Source organism: Pelophylax lessonae (assembly GCF_965119305.1).
Source record: "Pelophylax lessonae genome assembly, chromosome: 7".
Classification (NCBI taxonomy): Eukaryota; Metazoa; Chordata; class Amphibia; order Anura; family Ranidae; genus Pelophylax; species Pelophylax lessonae.
The window spans coordinates 155,435,648-155,455,332 of NC_138774.1; the positions used below are offsets into that span (position 1 = coordinate 155,435,648).

At 42.2% G+C, this 19,685-nt stretch overlaps 1 protein-coding gene across 1 annotated transcript in view; it reads right to left on the reverse strand.

The window, feature by feature from the left end:
- The window catches only part of VSIG1 (V-set and immunoglobulin domain containing 1), a gene marked incomplete at both ends in the record, with an annotated part of 159,258 nt that overhangs the window by 9,285 nt on the left and 130,288 nt on the right, over positions 1 to 19,685 (reverse strand). The gene's annotated exons all lie outside the window — the stretch shown is intronic.

A 19,685-nucleotide genomic window follows, 5' to 3' on the forward strand; every position in this document is an offset into this window, starting at 1 on the left:
TCTATAAGGAACAGCCATGCTTGATCCCGCTATGTCCTCCATATTCGACGTACCATGTGACAAAAAAACATACAGTGCACTCCAAAAAACAAAAACTGAGACTGAATTCCCAGAACAAATTGCCACGTGTCAGAATCACCTGATCTTCTTAAAACGCTATTGCTGTGCTCAAAACAAGTGCTCTCTCAACATCATCTTGGGCCAATCAAACTACTCACATTAGACCTCTTACTTTATAGGAGATCTAATATCGATGTATAAAAGGTTAACAACTTCCACAGCCAGGTTCAGATGAAGTGAAGGGAGTGAAGGGTTAATCTCAAAATACTCCCAATGGTAGGCTGCTCATGGAAGAGGGCAAAACCACACAACAGTGCTTACTGCTAGTAGTTATTACAGCTACTTAGAGCACAATGTACAACACTTACAACAAGGTAAAACATACAGTATGATAAAAAAAAACCTCATAAAGCATCCAGTTAACAGAAGAACCAGCATGATACTCAGGCAGTATATTTTTCCGAAATGAACACTCCTCTCTACAATGATCAATCACCGTGAAAACAGCATAGGCTCTACTTCTACTTGTTATGTCCAGCATGTTTTACCTCTTGTAAGTGTAGAGTGCACTCTAAATACTAACAGTGAGCAACATTGTGCGGTTTTTCTCTCTTCCATGAACGGGTTACCACTGGGGGTATTTTGAGAGTAACCCTTTACTACCATGTTTGTTACTACATCTGTACCTGGCTAAGGAAGCTGTTAACCCTTTATACATCAAGCGATATTAGACCTCCTATAACTTAAAGTGGAGCTATACTCACCTCAGTTCCAGCGATGCGCTGTCCCCGAACTCCCCACCTGGCCGCCTTCTGGGTCTCGATCACCGGCCACTGTTATTGGCCAGGCAGGAATAACAGAGTTCAGTCAGATTTGGCATTGCCCAATTTGTACAGTGAGCTGTGCATACGCGGCTCACTGTAAAAAGGGAGACAGGCAGGTAAGTTACTTTAATGCTCTATCTCCATGCACCCACCCAGACACAAACTTCTGCCTGCTTCATCTCCTATTTCGGAAAGCTTGTCAGAAGTTATCAAGCTGAAAACAGAGGAACGGAGCAACAGAAAGGCACGGCACTTAGGGCTTTGGAGAGAGATAAGTAAACACTACAGATATACAGTCAGGTCCATAAATATTGGGGCATCGACACAAGTCTAATCTTTTTGGCTCTATACACCACCACAATGGATTTGAAATGAAACAAACAAGATGTGCTTTAACTGCAGACTTTCAACTTTAATTTGAGAGTATTTACATCCAAATCAGGTGAACGGTGTAGGAATTACAACAGTTTGTATATGTGCCTCCCACTTTTTAAGGGACCAAAGGTAATGGGACAGATTAACAATCATAAATCAAACTTTCACTTTTTAATACTTGGTTGCAAATCCCTTGCAGTCAATTACAGCCTGAAGTCTGGAATGCATAGACATCACCAGACGCTGGGTTTCATCCCTGGGGATGCTCTGCCAGGCCTCTACTGAAACTGTCTTCGGTTCCTGCTTGTTCTTGGAGCATTTTCCCTTCAGTTTTGTCTTCAGCAAGTGAAATACATGCTCAATCCGATTCAGGTCAGGTAATTGACTTGGCCATTGCATACCATTCCACTTCTTTCCCTTAAAAAACTCTTTGGTTGCTTTTGCAGTATGCTTCGGGTCATTGTCTGTCTGCACTGTGAAGCGCCGCCCAATGAGTTCTGAAGCATTTGGCTGAATATGAGCAGATAATATTGCCCGAAACACTTCAGAATTCATCCTGCTGCTTTTGTCAGCAGTTACATCATCAATAAATACAAGAGAACCAGTTCCATTGGCAGCCATACATGCCCACGCCATGACACTACTACCACCATGCTTCACTGAGGTGGTATGCTTTGGATCATGAGCAGTTCCTTTCCTTCTCCATACTCTTCTCTTCCCATCACTCTGGTACAAGTTGATCTTGGTCTCATCTGTCCATAGGATGTTGTTCCAGAACTGTGAAGGCTTTTTTAGATGTTGTTTGGCAAACTCTAATCTGGCCTTCCTATTTTTGAGGCTCACCAATGGTTTATATCTTGTGGTAAACCCTCTATATTAACTCTGGTGAAGTCTTCTCTTGATTGTTGACTTTGACATTCCCATCACTCTGATATAAGTTGATCTTGGTCTCATCTGTCCATAGGATGTTGTTCCAGAACTGTGAAGGCTTTTTTAGATGTTGTTTGGCAAACTCTAATCTGGCCTTCCTATTTTTGAGGCTCACCAATGGTTTACATCTTGTGGTAAACCCTCTATATTAACTCTGGTGAAGTCTTCTCTTGATTGTTGACTTTGACATTCCCATCACTCTGATACAAGTTGATCTTGGTCTCATCTGTCCATAGGATGTTGTTCCAGAACTGTGAAGGCTTTTTTAGATGTTGTTTGGCAAACTCTAATCTGGCCTTCCTATTTTTGAGGCTCACCAATGGTTTACATAGTGTGGTAAACCCTCTATATTAACTCTGGTGAAGTCTTCTCTTGATTGTTGACTTTGACACAAATACACCTACCTCCTGGAGAGTGTTCTTGATCTGGCCAACTGTTGTGAAGGGTGTTTTCTTCACCAAGGAAAAAATTCTTCGGTCATCCACCACAGTTGTTTTCTGTGGTCTTCCGGGTCTTTTGGTGTTGCTGAACTCACCGGTGCGTTCTTTTTTTTTTTTTTAAGGATGTTCCAAACAGTTGATTTGGCCACGCCTAATGTTTTTGCTATCTCTATGATGGGTTTGTTTTGTTTTTTCAGCCTAAAGATGGTTTGCTTCATTGATAGTGACAGCTCTTTGGATCTCATATTGAGAGTTGACAGCAACAGATTCCAAATGCAAATAGCACACTTGAAATGAAGTCTGGACCTTTTATCTGCTCCTTGTAAATGGGATAATGAGGGAATAACACACACCTGGCCATGGAACAGCTGAGCAGCCAATTGTCCCATTACTTTTGGTCCCTTAAAAAGTGGGAGGCACATATACAAACGGTTGTAATTCCTACACCTTTCACCTGATTTGGATGTAAATACCCTCAAATTAAAGCTGAAAGTCCACAGTTAAAGCACATCTTGTTTGTTTGATTTCAAATCCATTGTGGTGGTTTATAGAGCCAAAAAGATTAGAATTATGTTGATGTCCCAATATTTATGGATCTGACTGTATGTGCCCAGATAAGATTTTATGAATGGGGTTTACATTCACTTTAAGGTGAACAGTTTGACTGGCATAAGGTGGAGTTGGGAGAGCACCTGTTATGAGCACAGCAAGAGTGTTTTAAGAAGATCACATGTTTTCTGAAAACAGAAAAAGTTTAAGATCATCACTGTGTGGATTGTCATTATATGCATGTAGCACCCTCCTAGGTGGGTGCTAGGTGATAAAAGCTTAGCAGCTCCATCTGCTTATCAGGGGAGCCTGATTGTTAGTTTTTCTTGTTGCGTGTGTCCATGTGTGATTCATCTGGTCTGAGGGAGTGTCCCCACTGTATCCAATAGGGGAGCCTGCTGGACAGTGGAGGAAACCCAGCTAGTGACACTATCCCAGTGGGTTGGCACAGACAGTGATGCATCCTGGGATATTTTATAAAAGCCAAGGGCACATGTGACAGGGTGTCTTTGGGCGGGAAGCCAGGTCCCAGGAGGAGGGTGCTGGCTGTCTCTCCTTTCTGTATGGAAGGTGGTCACAGGAGGTCGGCCTAGTGGACCAGAAGTGTGGTGCTGAGCCAGGAGGTCCAGTGGATGCTGACAAGCGGAGCTGAAGGCAGAGTGACCTTGGGAAAAAAAGTGTCCGTGAGTACCGGGAAGCTTGCCAGGGGTCTGTTCAGGAAGGGGACCGCTCCAGTGAGGGTCAGTAGACAAGAGCTAGCACACACAGCAAGTGAAAAAGGGGGTGCCAAGCTAGAAACCTGAAGAGAAATTATTACAGGATCATATTCTTATCTTCACTTCAATTGCAAGGTGAAGCAGCGGCCTTGCTGCACATACTGCAGCTAGTTGTCCTCAAGTTGTGCATAGTTCATAGTTGGAGTATCCTACTCACTTCTCCCATCCCAGTTCTAAAATAAAATACAAAAACAACATCCCCTGTCTGTTAATTGCCTGAGCCAAGGATTTAAAGTGATAAGTTCCATAGACTGTTGCTACAGGTAACCCAGGGGAATCCAGAAAGTGCAAATCTCGGTAGCTCCTTAGGGGGCAGTGCTACATGCATATACGATCTGGGAATTTACTCTTGGACTGCACTGCTGGCTTTTTTCACGTTGTCGGTTTTTATTTTTTTTATTTTTGCTCGGCACAATTTTCTGTGATTTTGCTATTTACACTTTATTGAGAGCTTTTTGGATAGCACTGCACTTGTTTTATTTTATTTTTTTATATCTTTGAGTGTGAATCACTTGTAAGTGTCAGCTGGCTATCCGCATACTCTCATACTTTTATTACACCTATAGTTACTTGCTTTTTTTTGTTTTTTTTGAAATTCTGCAAATGTGGATGTTAGCCTGGCATAGGTGAAGGGCATGTGTGCATTACAGTTTGGCTCATTCTCTCTTGCTAGCTGTACCTTTTTCCGAGAAAATATCTGCAGGATTGATGGATGGAGGAACACTCACTCAGGAACAGTGTGCTCTGTTCTGTGCTCTGTGCTGTGCTGTCCTGACTGTCTTCACACAGAGCTGTACTGATGATAGCTGCTGCAGCACCGCTGATTCCTTGTGCCCACCCTATTCTCAGCACTTGCTGAAAGAAGCAGGCTGTGAAGAAGCTGCTATTCAGTATAACTCCACCTGAGACTAGGGCTATGGACCTGAACTTTTTTTTTAAGGAAGCTTTTAACCCTTTATTCATCAAGCGATATTAGACCTAAAACTCATCATGCTATAATCTTTGCAGCCTTTGTACAAATTCAAGACTTGCGTGACATCAAACATAAAGGCCTATTCTTCTACGGCATTAGGACAAACTAATTTTTATAAGGCTTCTAGCTCTCTACTAAGGTTTGTTGGAACCTTGTACCGCTTTGAGCCAATTGGGTTTGTGCAATCTGCACATGCAAAACATGTATGCACTTAGACGTTTACCCTATGTACTAAAAGCAATCATTTCGAGCTTTCAATATATAACCCACACAATTTCCTACAACACATCTAGTAGTTGACTTTATTTGATGAATGTCTGTATTTGGATTAGTCAACCAGCCTATTTAAAACCTAACTGAACATTCTGTTCAGATCAGCTAAGTACATTTGAAACGCATCAAAACAAATGGTGTGCAAAGTCTTACAATTTATTTTCTTAAGAAAGCAGCCACAGCCCACAAAATGGCATCAATTTCCAATGGGGCATAACAGTGGCCAGAAATCTCATTTACAGCATTTGAAAGCAAAGTTCCTACAATATACATCATTGCCATTTCACCAAAAAAGCCATATCTTTTCAGTAAAAAAAACATTGAGTCGGGTCATTTTCCCCAGTTCCCCCTCCTAAACATGATGGCCTTCCATTCTTCTAATCTCTAATGTAACCACAGAACAAGTGCTATGGGAATAGGAAGCAGGGTGAACTGAGCTGCCTAAGAGAATGATTTGAATTTCTTTACTGCTTCTGCTATAAAATTTGAGCATGAATTGTTCCACAGTGCCACCAGCTACAAAGTTCAGTGAGGGCTTGATTAAAAGCTCTTTTATTGCTTTTTATAAATATGTATGTAGCAGGTTTTCCAGGCCTGTGGCCTGATATGGGTCTGCCATCGTTACCAGTTACCTCTCCAGCCCATGTGAGTTGCGGCCCTGGATGTGAGAACTGACACATGGACAACTCCGGCATCTTTGTTTTGTTGGTTTTATTGTATTTGAAGGGGATGGGAGAAGGGAATGAGTGGGATACTCCTTTCGGCTCAACTAAGTACAACTTGGGACTTTTTCCTGAAAATGTCTGTTAGAGCTGTCTTGACGCCAGCCGACGCTAGCCAACACTCGCTGATGCTTGAAACACACTGTAACCTGGGTGAAGTGCTGAATCCTCGACTTTATGTCCAGAAGACCCAGGACTGTAAAGTATTGAACTACTGACACTGCTGCACTGCGAAGTCACTGACTACTCCCTCCCAGCCTTGCACTAGCTTGAGGTAGCTTGACATGAATTCCTGTATGGCTGCAACTCTCTCCTCACACTCTGCACAATTCAGGGCGCAAACTGCACGTGCCCCCTTTAACCTTGAACTCTTTAGGGTTCACTCAACCTAGGTACCCCCTTTCCTCAGCTAGCTGGCACTGGATCCTAGAACCTCCTCCGGAGCGGCCTCCTCTAACACTTCAGGCAGACCCCCCCAGGGGCAATCCTCAGTACTCACGACCTGTGTAGGCTTTCCTGGGACTGGACCACTCTCACTCTCCGCTGGTTCTCGGCACACCGGGTCCCCTCAGCTCAACTCAGCACTCTCTGGATTTCTCAGGCGACACCCCGAGATATCCGCTTCCTCAGACAGGGGGAGAGACAGCTGTACTCTCCCTCATGGGCTTCCCTCCAAAGACCACGAGTCATGCCCCCTTCAGACTTATACCCCTCCCCAGAATCCTCTGCAGCAAAATTTGCCTTCTGGGGTAGACAAGTCCGAATGTATCTCTGATTGGGTTTCCTCCACTGCCCTATCAGAAGCCCCTAATAGAGCCAGTGGGGAGACTCCCCTCTCTGGAAACACACTTGGAAATCATGACAACCTAGCAAAAGAAACTTGGCCCTGCTGTTAGGCAGACAAGGCCCACTGTGCATTTACCTAGCACCAACCTGTAGGGTGCTACATGTAAATTCCTAAATGTCTATGGCCTGATAATATATATATATATATATATATATATATATATATATATATATATATATATTGCCCACTGCATACATTAACTGTAAAATCTAACCACATATCCTGTTGTAAATAAACTGTATAGTACAGTATGTAGACAAATACAGGCTTGGAATTTTAGTTATTATACTCTTTCCCCTCCATTGGTAACTTATGTAGCAGGTTTTCCAGGCATTGGGCCTGATATGGGTCTGCCATTGTTACCGGTGACACCTTCAGTCCATTTAAGCTGAATACCCAAGTGTGAGAGTTGAGACAATGACCATTCCGGCATCTTTGGTTTGTTTTGTTTATTTGAAAATGGGGATGGGAGAAGGGAATGAGTGGGATACTCCTATGGCTCAACTAGGTACAACTGGGACGCTTTGCAGGAAAATGCCTGTTAGCGCTGTCTTGACGCCAGCTGGATGCCAAGTACTCACAAAACTAGTGTGATACAACACACATCGAAAATAGCATATACAGTCTCCAAGGTACCCAGGTCCCAATTATGACGAATGGGCATGCAGATGGTCGCATGGGGCTGCTGTGGCTAGGCTGATGCGTTTCAGGGGCGAGCCCCCTTCCTCAGAGCCAGATGAAATGCCGCTAGATCACAAGCCGAACGGCCGAAGACTAAATGGGAGTAGACCCCACCTCTTCCTGTTCTGCCCCAACCCCAAGGGCGGGGCAAAGGGGAGGGGGGAAGGGAAGAAAAGGGAAGAGGGAGGGGAAAAGGGAAGGGAGAAGAATGAGACGGAAAAGGCAGCAAGAAAGAAAAAGAGAGGAAGGAAAAGTGGGGGTGCTGGGACAGGGAAGGGACATGGAAGAGGGGGGGGGGTCAAGGACACTTGTCCAGCCCGAACCAAGCCACACCCACCTTCCAAGGCCAGCTTGGACTATGTGATCAGCAGCAAAAAATGTACAGCAATTGAAACACTTGTTATAACAAAAAAGGGGGGAACGATAATAAGTCAGATGTAGTGGATAATGCATTGAGGACAACGGCGGTATATATATATATATACAGGGGCGTAACTACAGGGGTTGCAGGGGTTGCAATCGCTACCGGGCCCCATGCTCCAGGGGGCCCGGTAGAAAACCAGTGGGTGAACTTCTAGGATCTCAAAGGTCACACTTGCGACCGGGCCCTGGCATTTCACCACTGTGGGGAGGCCCCAAGATTGCAGGAAGGGGGCCCACTGCAGAACTTGTGAAAGGATCCTGATGCGGGACCATAATAAAAGGCCATGCAATGAGAGTAAAGAGCCCCAGGATTAGTGGGAAGAGCCCCGGGCTTGAAGGGAAGGGCCCCGGCCAGGGGTCTGGGGGGCCCTTCATGGTTTCTTGCATCGGGGCCCTGAAGGTTCTAGTTACGCCTCTGTATATATATATATATATATATATATATAGACACATATGCACACATGCATGTACATACATATACGCATACACATAGACAGTCAGTACTTTAGGTCTCCATAGGAACAGGAGAATACTCCACTGCTTTACCCGTGCATCTTCATTGGTAAGCAGAACAGTATCAGCCACCCCCAACCTGTAATACTGCAGGGGGGACTACCCATGGGAGCAGAACTTATACAGATCACCTGGCATGGTGCACAGGGATCCCGCTAGCCTCCACACGCAGACGATCCCTGTAATCCTAATATGAGGAGGGCGCCGCTGGCCGGGACTGAAATGGTCCGCTGCATGTTAAAAAAGCGCCATTCGGATGGCTGTGTCCCTTCTCTGGGACGCACGCCAACCCGTACCCGGAAGTGAAACACCGGAAGGGCGGGTGGATGCGTTCCACCCGCATCACTTCCGCCATCACTACAGGGCGCCGCACGGACCATATGTCCACAAGTCACTGGCTGTGCTGCCCAGCAGTGAACATGGACAGAGCGGAACTCACCCGACTCCACCCTCCTCCTTGCTTCCCTGTGTAAACTACCAATACTACATGTCCACAAAGGCGGCTCAGAATCATGGACAATGATGAAATGGGCTCGCAAGACACATATAAACCATGATCAAGACACAACAACAATCAAAGAACACTGATTAATAATAAATGATTGATTAATAAAATAAGGTAATAATGACCATAATGACACTGAAATATAATACTAAAATAAGGAGATTTTCTTGAGGGATGGAAGTAAACCACATATAAAGAATATATATATATATAATATAATAAAATAATATATAATAGTGGTGCCAGTAATCGTAAAACGTATATAGATATATATATATACGTTTATATTTAGACATGTACAATGCTTACTGACGCTTGAAAAATGCTTTATTACTGAACTGTGCTAGAACTTGACTTGTAACCCTCTGGTTAATTCAAAAGATCCTGGACTGTAGTGAGACTTGACTCTTAACACTCTGTTAAGCTCAAAAGTCCTGTGAACAGCTCCCTCCAGCTCTTCACTGACTGAGGTAGCTCCTTGTAACTGCTTGTGCTGCTGCAACTCTCAACACTGTACACTGCACACTGCATGCTGAACACATTAACTCTTCAGGGCCCAACCGCTGGTGCCCCCTTTACACTTTTAGGTTCCTCTACTAGGCACCCCCTGTGCACTTCAGGGTCCTCTCACTAGGCACCTCCTCTGACACTTCAGGGTCCTCTCACTAGGCACCCCCTCTGACACTTCAGGGTCCACTCACTAGGCACCCCCTCTGACACTTCAGGGTCCCCTCACTAGGCTCCCCCTCTGACACTTCAGGGTCCTCTCACTAGGCACCCCCTCTGACACTTCAGGATCCTCTGGCACCCCCTTTACCGCTAGCTAGCTCCTGGATCCCTTGGACCTTCACCGGAGCGGTCCCCTCTCAGCTAGGCAGACCCCCAGTGAGTGCCAGTTCTGGCACAATTAAGAAATTTATGTTACACAAAGACACCATGAAAACCAGACGCTAGAGAAATCTAGGTCTAGGCACCATGGACCAAATAAGAGCAGAACAAGACTTCGATGTTGACGCAGGGCTGGATGGCGAGTAGCACTAGAAAAGTCTCTAAAAATAGAATTATCAACAATCCACAATGACTTGGACAATCTACTAACACAAGTGGAAGACTTAGAAAAGAGACAAGACAGCTACATACAAATAATTAGTGTAGAGTACCACACTGAGGTAAAGAAGTAGAGAGCAAGGAGTGCCCCAGGGTAAATATTCCCAACTACTTCAGGACCATGAGATGGTCAGACCAACATCATGCCATGGGTAGAGGAAGAGAGGGCTTGGAGGGAGGGGGGAGGTTTTGTGGGTGGATGGGAATTAGAGGAAGGGGAGGGAAGGGAGGGTTGGAAGGGGAATTAAGGGGAAAACAATATTGTGCTGACTCTAAGGTAACATTTATTGATGTCGCCTCCCCTACGGAACTTGGTCTTAAACCATTGCAGAGAACTTTTAGAGGTTGCCTCTATTCCCGCACTTGGCCTAGGCTGAGTGGGGGAAAGAGAGGCAATAAATGGCAGGAAGCGAGAGGGGAGGAAGAGACGACATGAGCACCCCAAATGTATGGACATATAATGTCAGAGGATTAAATATGGCAACTAAAAGACACAAGGTATTAGAAGAGCTTAGACAAAATCTAGTCAGCATTGTATTTTTACAGGAAACACATATTGCACAGGACACAAATGTGAAAATATATTCAAAATATGACCCGGTTTGGTATTATGGAGATTCACCAACTAAGAGAGCTAAGGGGGTCGCAATCGGTTTTGCTAAAGATGTGAGGTTTTCCCTGGAGGAAAGGTTGGTTGACCCAGAAGGACGATACATTTTCCTGAAGGGACAACTACAGAGTATAGACTACACGTTAGCAAACGTATATTGGCCAAACAAAAACCCAAGAAGATGCCAGAAAAAAATACTAGATAAGCTGACTCTTTTCAAAAAAAGGTAAATTGTTCTTGGCAGGGGATTTCAATTTTTGCATGGATCCATCTCTGGACTGTACGTAGAGTGCACAGGGAATGGGAGGACGACAACTCAGGATGGTAAGGAAAAAGTTATTTCACAGCCAACTGGTAGATGTCTGGACAGTCCAACATTTCGAGGAAAGGGACTATTCCTTCCATTCCCCTGTGCACTCTATGTACTCAAGATTAGATTATATAATGATAGAACACAGGCTGATAGAAGCGGTTGTTAGTACATCAATAGGGACAATGATCATATCCGATCACGCCCCAGTTATTATAAAAATAAAACTCCCAGGATCCCAGAGAAAGATAAATATCTGGAGAATAAATGAAGATCTGATAGAGGATGTAGAAGTAGGGAAAAGGATAGAGAAAGAACTGGAACAATATTTCTCAAAGAATAAAACCCCAGGTATCTCCACGATATGGGAGGCCCATAAAACATATATTAGAGCAGGGGTAGGGAACCTTGGCTCTCCAGCTGTACTGAAACTACAAATCCCATCATGCCTCTGCCTTAGGAAGGCATGCCTGTGGCTGTCAGAGTTTTACAGTGCCTTATGGAATTTGTAGTTTCAGCACAGCTAGAGAGCCAAGGTTCCCTACCCCTGTATTAGAGGAATACTTATCTCAATAGGCTGCAGGAAACAAAAAGGAAAGAACTACTCATATAAACAGAATAATAATAGAGATTCATGAGCTAGAACAGAAACATAAAAAGAGTTTGGAGGGTGAGATAAAACTAGCCCTGGTACTTAAAAGAGACAAACTAAGGGAGCTACTGGAGGAAGAGACTAGACGTAACTTCAATAGAGTCGCTAGGGAAAGATATAAGTGGGGAAAAAAACAGGAAAATACTTACCAAGAATATTAAGGAGCAAAAAATTGAATAATTACATATAGGATAAGCCATCAGCTCTAGAGATACCAATCTCTCAGAAAGATAAAGGAGGAAATAGAAAATTCACCGATTGGGAAAAGCCCAGGACCGAACAGGTATACTACTCGTTACTATAAAGGTTTAAGGAAATATCAGTCCCAAAACTTTGCATATACATGAATGGAATAGGAGAGAAGGGGAAGATGAGAGGAGAAACATTGCAGGCCCACATAACGGTAATACCTAAAGAGGGAAAAGACATAACTTTATGTTCTAGTTATAGACCAATAGCACTGTTAAATGCTGAAACAAAACTATACGCAAAACTTTTAGCAACTCGATTATAAGATTTATTGGCAGAATGGATCCATGCAGCTCAGACAGGATTTATTCCAGGTAGAGAGGAGAAAGATAATGGAATTAGAGCACTATTGCTCTTACATAAATCTAGAGGCTTTAATACCCCAGCCCTCCTGCTGTCAACAGACGCTGAGAAAGCATTTGACAGGGTGGACTGGGAGTTTATGCTGGAAACACAGGAGGATCTATGCATTGGACAGAGAATGACCCAATGGATAAGAGCATTGTATAGAAATCCAATAGCACTGGTAAAGGTAAATGGTAACTTAGCACCCCAGTTTGGAATGTGCAACAGGACGAGACAGGGTTGTCCTCTCTCCCCTCTGTTGTTTATTCTGTCGTTAGAGCCATTACTGGCAATAATAAGGAAAAATGTAGACATAGGGAGGAGTAAAAGTTGGACAGGAGGAACATAAAGTTGCAGATTATGCAGATAATGTTCTGTTCTTCATCACCAAACCTAGAATAACCCTCCCAAATGTCATAAAAGAGTTAAAGAAATATGGGGAATTATCAAACTTTAGGATCAATAAAGTCAGAAATATTGAACATTAGGCTAAGTAAGACAGAAGAACTGGCACTACAGAGGGGAATTTCCATTCACTTGGGCAAAACCAAAGCTAAAATACCTTGTGATATATTTAACTCCATCACTAGAAAGCCTCTATTACGTTAACTATATACCCATGCTAAATGAGATAAAAGTGGACATCAAAATAATATTGAGTCGCCCACTCTCATGGTTGGGGAGAATAAATATAATGAAGATGATAGTACAGCTCAAAATCCTATATAGATTTCAAATGTTACCAATTGCTAATCCAGCGGTGTATTTCAAAATATTAAAAAACCTTATTATTAAAGTTCATTTGGCAGGGGAAAAAGCCTAGAATACAATTTATGGCTCTCCGTAGACATAAATCACAGGGGGGATTAGCAGAACCAGATATGAAAATATATTACACTGCAGTTATAATTTTACATATGATAGAGTGGACAAAAATAAACTCTGACAAAAGATGGGTTAAGATATAAACCACACTAGGCAGAACACAATTAAATAATAATATTTGGATTCCACCAAATTATAGGGAAATACATGAAGATATACATGAAATGACGATAGTTGTATACAAAATTTGGGACAAGATTCATAGACAAGCCAAATGGGAATATAACTCTATGTTAATACCATTAGCAGGCACAAAATATTTTGCACCAGGAAATGAGAAACAATTTAGGAACTGGGTAAAAAACACGCAGTTAACAGATATAATACACAGTGGAAAGATCAGACCATATCATTAACTCAACACTAGGGGAGGAAACATGACATTAAATGAATGGAGATATCTTCAGTTAAAACATTTTGTGAGATCCTTGCCTAAACCCATCAGATCCGTGAAAGATCTGAATCTTGTGGAAAAACTTTGTAACCCACTAACAAAAATAAAACACAGTATATCTTTGATGTAAAAGATGTTAACTGAGATGGTGGGTCTGAAGAAACCTCCATTCATAGAAACTTGGGAAATAGAGATAGAATCACTTTTTTTTTTTTATAAATGTATTTATTGTTTTCAAAATACAGAAAAATTACAGATTCTTATCAAATATAAAACAGTATATCACCCAATTTAATTCCCCCCCGCCACCCTCCCCATTTTGTCCCTTACATCTCCCCCGACTACTCCCTCAGATCTATTTTTCTTATTGCCTATTCCTTGTTCCACTTGGTATATCCCTTTGTTTTCTTAAAGTCTATCCAATCCTCCCAGATATCTTCCCACTCTATAGTCTCGTCTTCCTCCCACTCTTTTAGATATTCCAACATTCTTATTTTTTCTACTCTTTTTACCCAATCGCCTAATGTCGGTGCTTCGTTTTTCTGCCAGAGTAATGGGATCAAACCCTTTGCAGCGTTCATCAAGTGGGGGATTAGTGTCATTTTATATTGTTTTATTGAACTTTTTGTACCGTGGAAAAGACAGAACCAAGGATCTTCTTTTATCTCTATTTTCATAATTTCTTTAATTTGAGCTAGAACCTCCTTCCAAAATGTATAATTTTTTGGGCAATCCCACCATAGGTGGGCCATTGTGCCCACTTCTATACAACCTCTCCAGCAATATTTTAATTTCTCTTTTTGATAGTTATGGGTTCTATCTGGGGTATTGTACCATCTTGCAATGCATTTATAATTAATCTCCGCTGTGTTCACATCTACTGAAGAACTGTGTATTAATCTAAGACTTTTTCCTAAATTATAATCTCTATTCCATGCTCCTATTTCCTTTTCCCATTTTTCAATGTATGGTGGTACCGTCGGACCCATCAAGTCCACCAGTATTTTATAAATATTTGAGATACTGTTCTTGTATTTTTCAGAAGAACATATTTGCTCGAAAGGGAGCAATTCGTCTCCCGATCTTAGCGGTTTTGGCAGGGTGGACACAAAATGTTTTAGCTGACAGTACCGCCATTCATTTATCTTCCATTTTTTTTGTTTTAGATTATTTATTGTGCACAACTTCCCCTTTTCTATGATGCCCTTAACCCGTGCATCCTCGTCTGTGATCCAACTTCCTCCCATCTCTTTTTGGCCTGGTGGAAAAAAATTAGTATCTCTTAAAGAAATTAATGGTGAATTGTGTTTCCATTTATTTTTTTAGTGATTTGTGTGCCATGTTCTCATAGCTTGATGTGTAATCAAATGTGTGTTAATGTTCAATTTCCTATATTGTGAAGGGATCCATTTAATTTTCCCTAGTTGCGTGCCTCAGTGCATTCTATTTTTACCCAACTTTTTTCATTTTTTAACTTCCCCCATTCCATCACTCGTGAAAGTAGTGTTGCATCGTAATATTTTTTGAAGTCTGGAACCGCTAGCCCTCCTTGATTCTTGCCCTTAGTTAATACTGTATATTGTATTCTGGGTTTTCCCTTTTTTCAAATAAAATTGGATACTAGAGATTTCAGCGTTTTGAAATATATTTGAGGAATCGGTATTGGTAACATTTGGTATTTGTAGGCTATTTTCGGTAATATTGCCATCTTGATAATATTAATTCTTCCTATCCAGGATAACTGTCTATGTGAGATCCTATTTAACTCCATTTTAACTTTGTTTAACAGTGGTATATAATTTTCTTTATATAAGTTTTCAGGTTCTGTTGTTAATGTAATTCCCAGATATTTTAGACCTGTAGTTTTCCAAGAGAAGGGGAATTCCAATCTTAATTTTTTTTCTTCCTTTTTTTTATATTGATATTTAATATCTCTGATTTTACCGGGTTGATTTTTAAATTAGAAAGTTCCCCATATTTCTTTAGAATTTCCATCAGGTTTGGGAGAGTAATTCTTGGATTGGAGATGTAGAACAAAACGTCATCCGCAAAAGCGGCCACCTTATGTTTCACATCCCCAACCATTACTCTTGTTACATCTGGACACCTCCTAATTGTTGTTAGGAGTGGTTCCAGAGAAAGGACAAACAATAGTGGGGACAAATGACATCCCTGCCTTGTTCCATTGGACATCCCAAACGGTCCGGAGTGGACCCCGTTTACCCTCACCCTGGCTGTAGGGTGGCTATACAGTGTTTTTATCCAGGCCATCATTTTTGCTTCAATCCCCAATTCCTCCAAAGTTTTGGTCATAAATTCCCAGCCTACTCTGTCAAATGCCTTTTCAGCATCTATTGACAATATTAGTCCCTGGGATCCACTCCTAACCATCTGTTGCATCAATAGAAGTGTTTTTACTCCATTGTCTCTTCCCTGTCTCCCTGGTATAAAACCCACTTGATCACTATGTACCCATTTCGTCATCAGGCTTTTCAGCCTGGTTGCCAGTGCTTTTGCAAAAAGTTTTGTATCTATATTTAATAACGAAATGGGTCTATAGCTTGAACATGTTGTAGTATCTTTTCCTTCCTTCGGGATTATTGTAATTGATGCTAAAAGGGCTTCTTTACTCATTTCATATACTTGACCTAAGCCATTAAAGTAATCTTTTAATTTGGGTATCAATAGGTCTTTATACTTTTTATAATAGTTCACTGTGTATCCATCTGGTCCGGGACTTTTTCCTGAATTTGTGGTATTAAGGGCTGTTTTTATATCTTCCTCTGTAATTGGGGCCTCTAGCTGGTCTAGTTCATCTTGTTGTATTTTGGGAAGCCTTGCCTCTCTTAGGTATTGTTGAATTTTACTTATTTTATTCAAGTCCTTCTTATCTGCTAATTCTTTAATATTATATAGTTTCCCATAGTAATCCTGAAACACCTTTGCTATATCAGTAGTTGAATATACTATTTCCCCCTTACCATCTCTTATCTTCTCTATATAGTTCATCATTTTCTTTTTTTTATTACCCTTGCCAGATTCTTCCCAATCTTGTTTTTACATTGATAGTTCTCTTTAATGGCTTTATTATTACCCTGTCTTATTTCTTGTACCAATAATTCTTTTAGTTCCTTTCTTCTTGTTTCTAGTTCTGTGTATCTTTATGTCGTTGTTCTAGATCAGCCTTTTTGAACCAGGGTGCCTAGGCACCCTGGGGTGCCTTGAGGTTCCTTTAGGGGTGCCTTGGCAAAATGCCCAAAAATTGTATACAAGCTGGTGTGTGGATAAAGCTGCCCTTTGTTACACAAAACCACAGGTTTTCATTGTGCACCATTAAAACCTTATAGCCAGCATCCTAATGACCAAAGGCATCACCAGTTGATAAGGAGGATGTCAGTTGCCTCCATAAGATCCTTGTTTGACCTTCCTCTGCTCCTCTTCATCAGCATTTGAGGGAATCTTAGCTGAGTGATTGGGAAAACTGAGGGAGAAGAGAAACATTGGTATACCAGACAGTACCAGTTTGCAAAAGTGTATTTGCTTTGGAAGAATAAATCACCTCTAATGTTGGGTGTCTTATCTGTGTGGATGTTGCTGCGTTATGCAAAACTATTAGAATAGTTTTTACATTTTAGAATGGGGTGCCTCGAGATTGTTCATAACTTTTAAGGGTGCCTTGACTGAAAAAAGGTTGAGAAATACTGTTCTAGATCGTAGATGTCTTTTATCAGTCTGTCTTTTTTTTTCCACTCTCTCTTTTTTCCTCCTGGCCCCTTTAGAGATTAAAATCCCCCTCATATAAGCTTTTTGGGTCTCCCATAGTATATTTTTTGGGGTATATTCCTTTTCATTTATCTGAAAGTATAATTCTATTTCTTTTCTAATTTCTTCTCCCCATTTTTTATCTCTCAATAATTCCTCATTTAATCTCCAGGTGTTGGTTTTGATCTGCCCCCCTGCTATTTTCAACTTCATCTTAACTGGGGCATGATCCGACCATGTCTTAATCCCAATTTTAACCTCTATCACCGCCTCTAGGCCCCTGTGTTCAATCAGTTTATGGTCGATCCTTGAGTGACTCTTATGGATGTAACACTCTCCATGTATCCAAAAGTTGGTATTGGAATAACTTCTTTTTAATCATTTTCAGATGTGATATTCTACTTCTCTGTGTATTCGACGTATTGTCTACATCGGGGTCAAAACAAAAGTTAAAGTCTCCGGCCACTATCACCCATCCCTTTTTGAACTCCGCTAATTTATCTAATATTTTCCCAAGGTACTTCATAGGCTTATCATTTGGGCAGTAGATATTTACCAAGGTCACCTCTCTTGAAAACAGTTTACCCTTCAAAAAGAGGAATATACCTTCATTATCTGTCATCCTCTCTTCCAGGGTAAACTGTATTCCTCTTGCTATTCCTATGGCCACCCCCTTTGCTTTTTTTTGTTTTAGAATCAGCGTACAACCAACTTGGGTGGGACTTTCGAGTATAATCTAGTATTGGATGAATGTGGGATATGAGTTTCCTGTATGAAGACTATATTGGCATCCATATTTTTAATTTCTTTCATAATTCTTTGTCTTTTTTCCGGGGAATCCAGACAAAGTTTATATCTGTCATCTAATTCCTGAATTTGGGGTTTTGTACCTTTCTTTCCTGATCATTAAAGAGAAATTTTTCTTGATGGATAATAAAATAGGCATATAAAGCATATAGGACAGTAGTTGTCTTTCCCCGATCACCCCCCTCCCGCCTCCCACCCCATCCCCCCCTCATCCCCCCTCCCCTCTCTCCCCTCCACCCCCCCTCCCAAACCCTTGCCTACCCCCCAGTGGGTACCTGGGCCCCCGCTCTTTGGGCTTTTTTAGTCAATTTACTCCCTCCCTCCTTGTATCGACTTTTCCCCCTAGGGTGGGACTCTGCACCTGTACGCCAGGCTCCCCTCCCTTCTTCACTGGAGCCATTTCAGAGAAGAATAGTTGAGCACCCCCAGCGTCCCTTCCAGTCTTTGATTTTCCCCTTATCTTATTTTCCGAAACCCCGCCACCCTCCTCCCCCCATCTCTTTCGCTGTGTTCATTTCTTCTTAGTCTTCAGATTCCACTGTTCATCGTCTTCTTCGGCTCCTTTGCCCTTTGGTGGCCATTTGGGGATCTCAGGCATGGGAATTTTCAGAGTCGTACAGAAGTCTTCTAGTTCTTCTGAGAATCGTAGTTTTACTATCTGTCCTTCTTTTCTGACTCCTAGACACGCCGGAAAGCTCCAAAAATATTGAATATTGTGTTGTTTCAATATTTCAACCATTGGTTTAAGTATCCGCTTCCTAGTTAGTGACTCCTTTGACAGGTCGGCGTAGACTTGTATCTCAGCATCAGTTATAGTGATATTTTTCACTCGTAATTTGTAACACAGTCAGTATTTTTGGCTTTGAAAAGGGGGGGGGTATTACCCCTTCGCCTTACCCTACCACCGGGTTGTTGCAGGGACCGCTCCTCTACTTTCGACCTCTCGTGTCATCCAGTTCATCCCACCGGAGTGAGCCCTCGTTTGCTGCAGGGAGCTCTGTATGTCTGAATGCCGCACGCCGGGCACACGTGTCCTCTCGGCGTTCGCGGCATCTCCACTCTCTCCGAGATCACCTGCACTCCTCCGGTGGCTCCTCCTCGGGTGAATGTCTGATCGGGTCCCTGTCAGCACAGGAGGGCTCAAGCTGGGTCGGAGTGCAAGAGGATTGGGGTAGGGTCGGCGGGGATCAGCGGGCGGCTGGGGGCGGTTGTAACTCTTCAACTCTGAACATATTCACATTCAACCATTAGCAGGCCCCTCCCCCGACCCGCCTCCGATAGGATCACTTTTAAAAGAGCATGAAGTGAATGGTATACTTAGAGCCGTATATTTCTCTGCGGTAGATGTAAACACTATTGAAATGAACTATAAATGTATATTGAGATGGTACATAACACCAGTAAAAGCACATAAGTACCAACCAGAGAAGTCGAAACTGTGCTGGAGGGGTTGCAATGTGCAGGGCACAATGTTTCATATTTGGTGGGACTGCCCTAAGATCTGGGAATATTAGTTGAAGGTGCAACAGATTATTAGGGAAATTTCAGGAATAAACATTATGGATGACCCATGGATGTGCCTTTTTCACAAAACAGACAAACCTCAAAAGCAGTATAGAAACACGATCATTCCAAACTTGATAAATGCAAAGGGGGTGATCCCAAAAAAATGG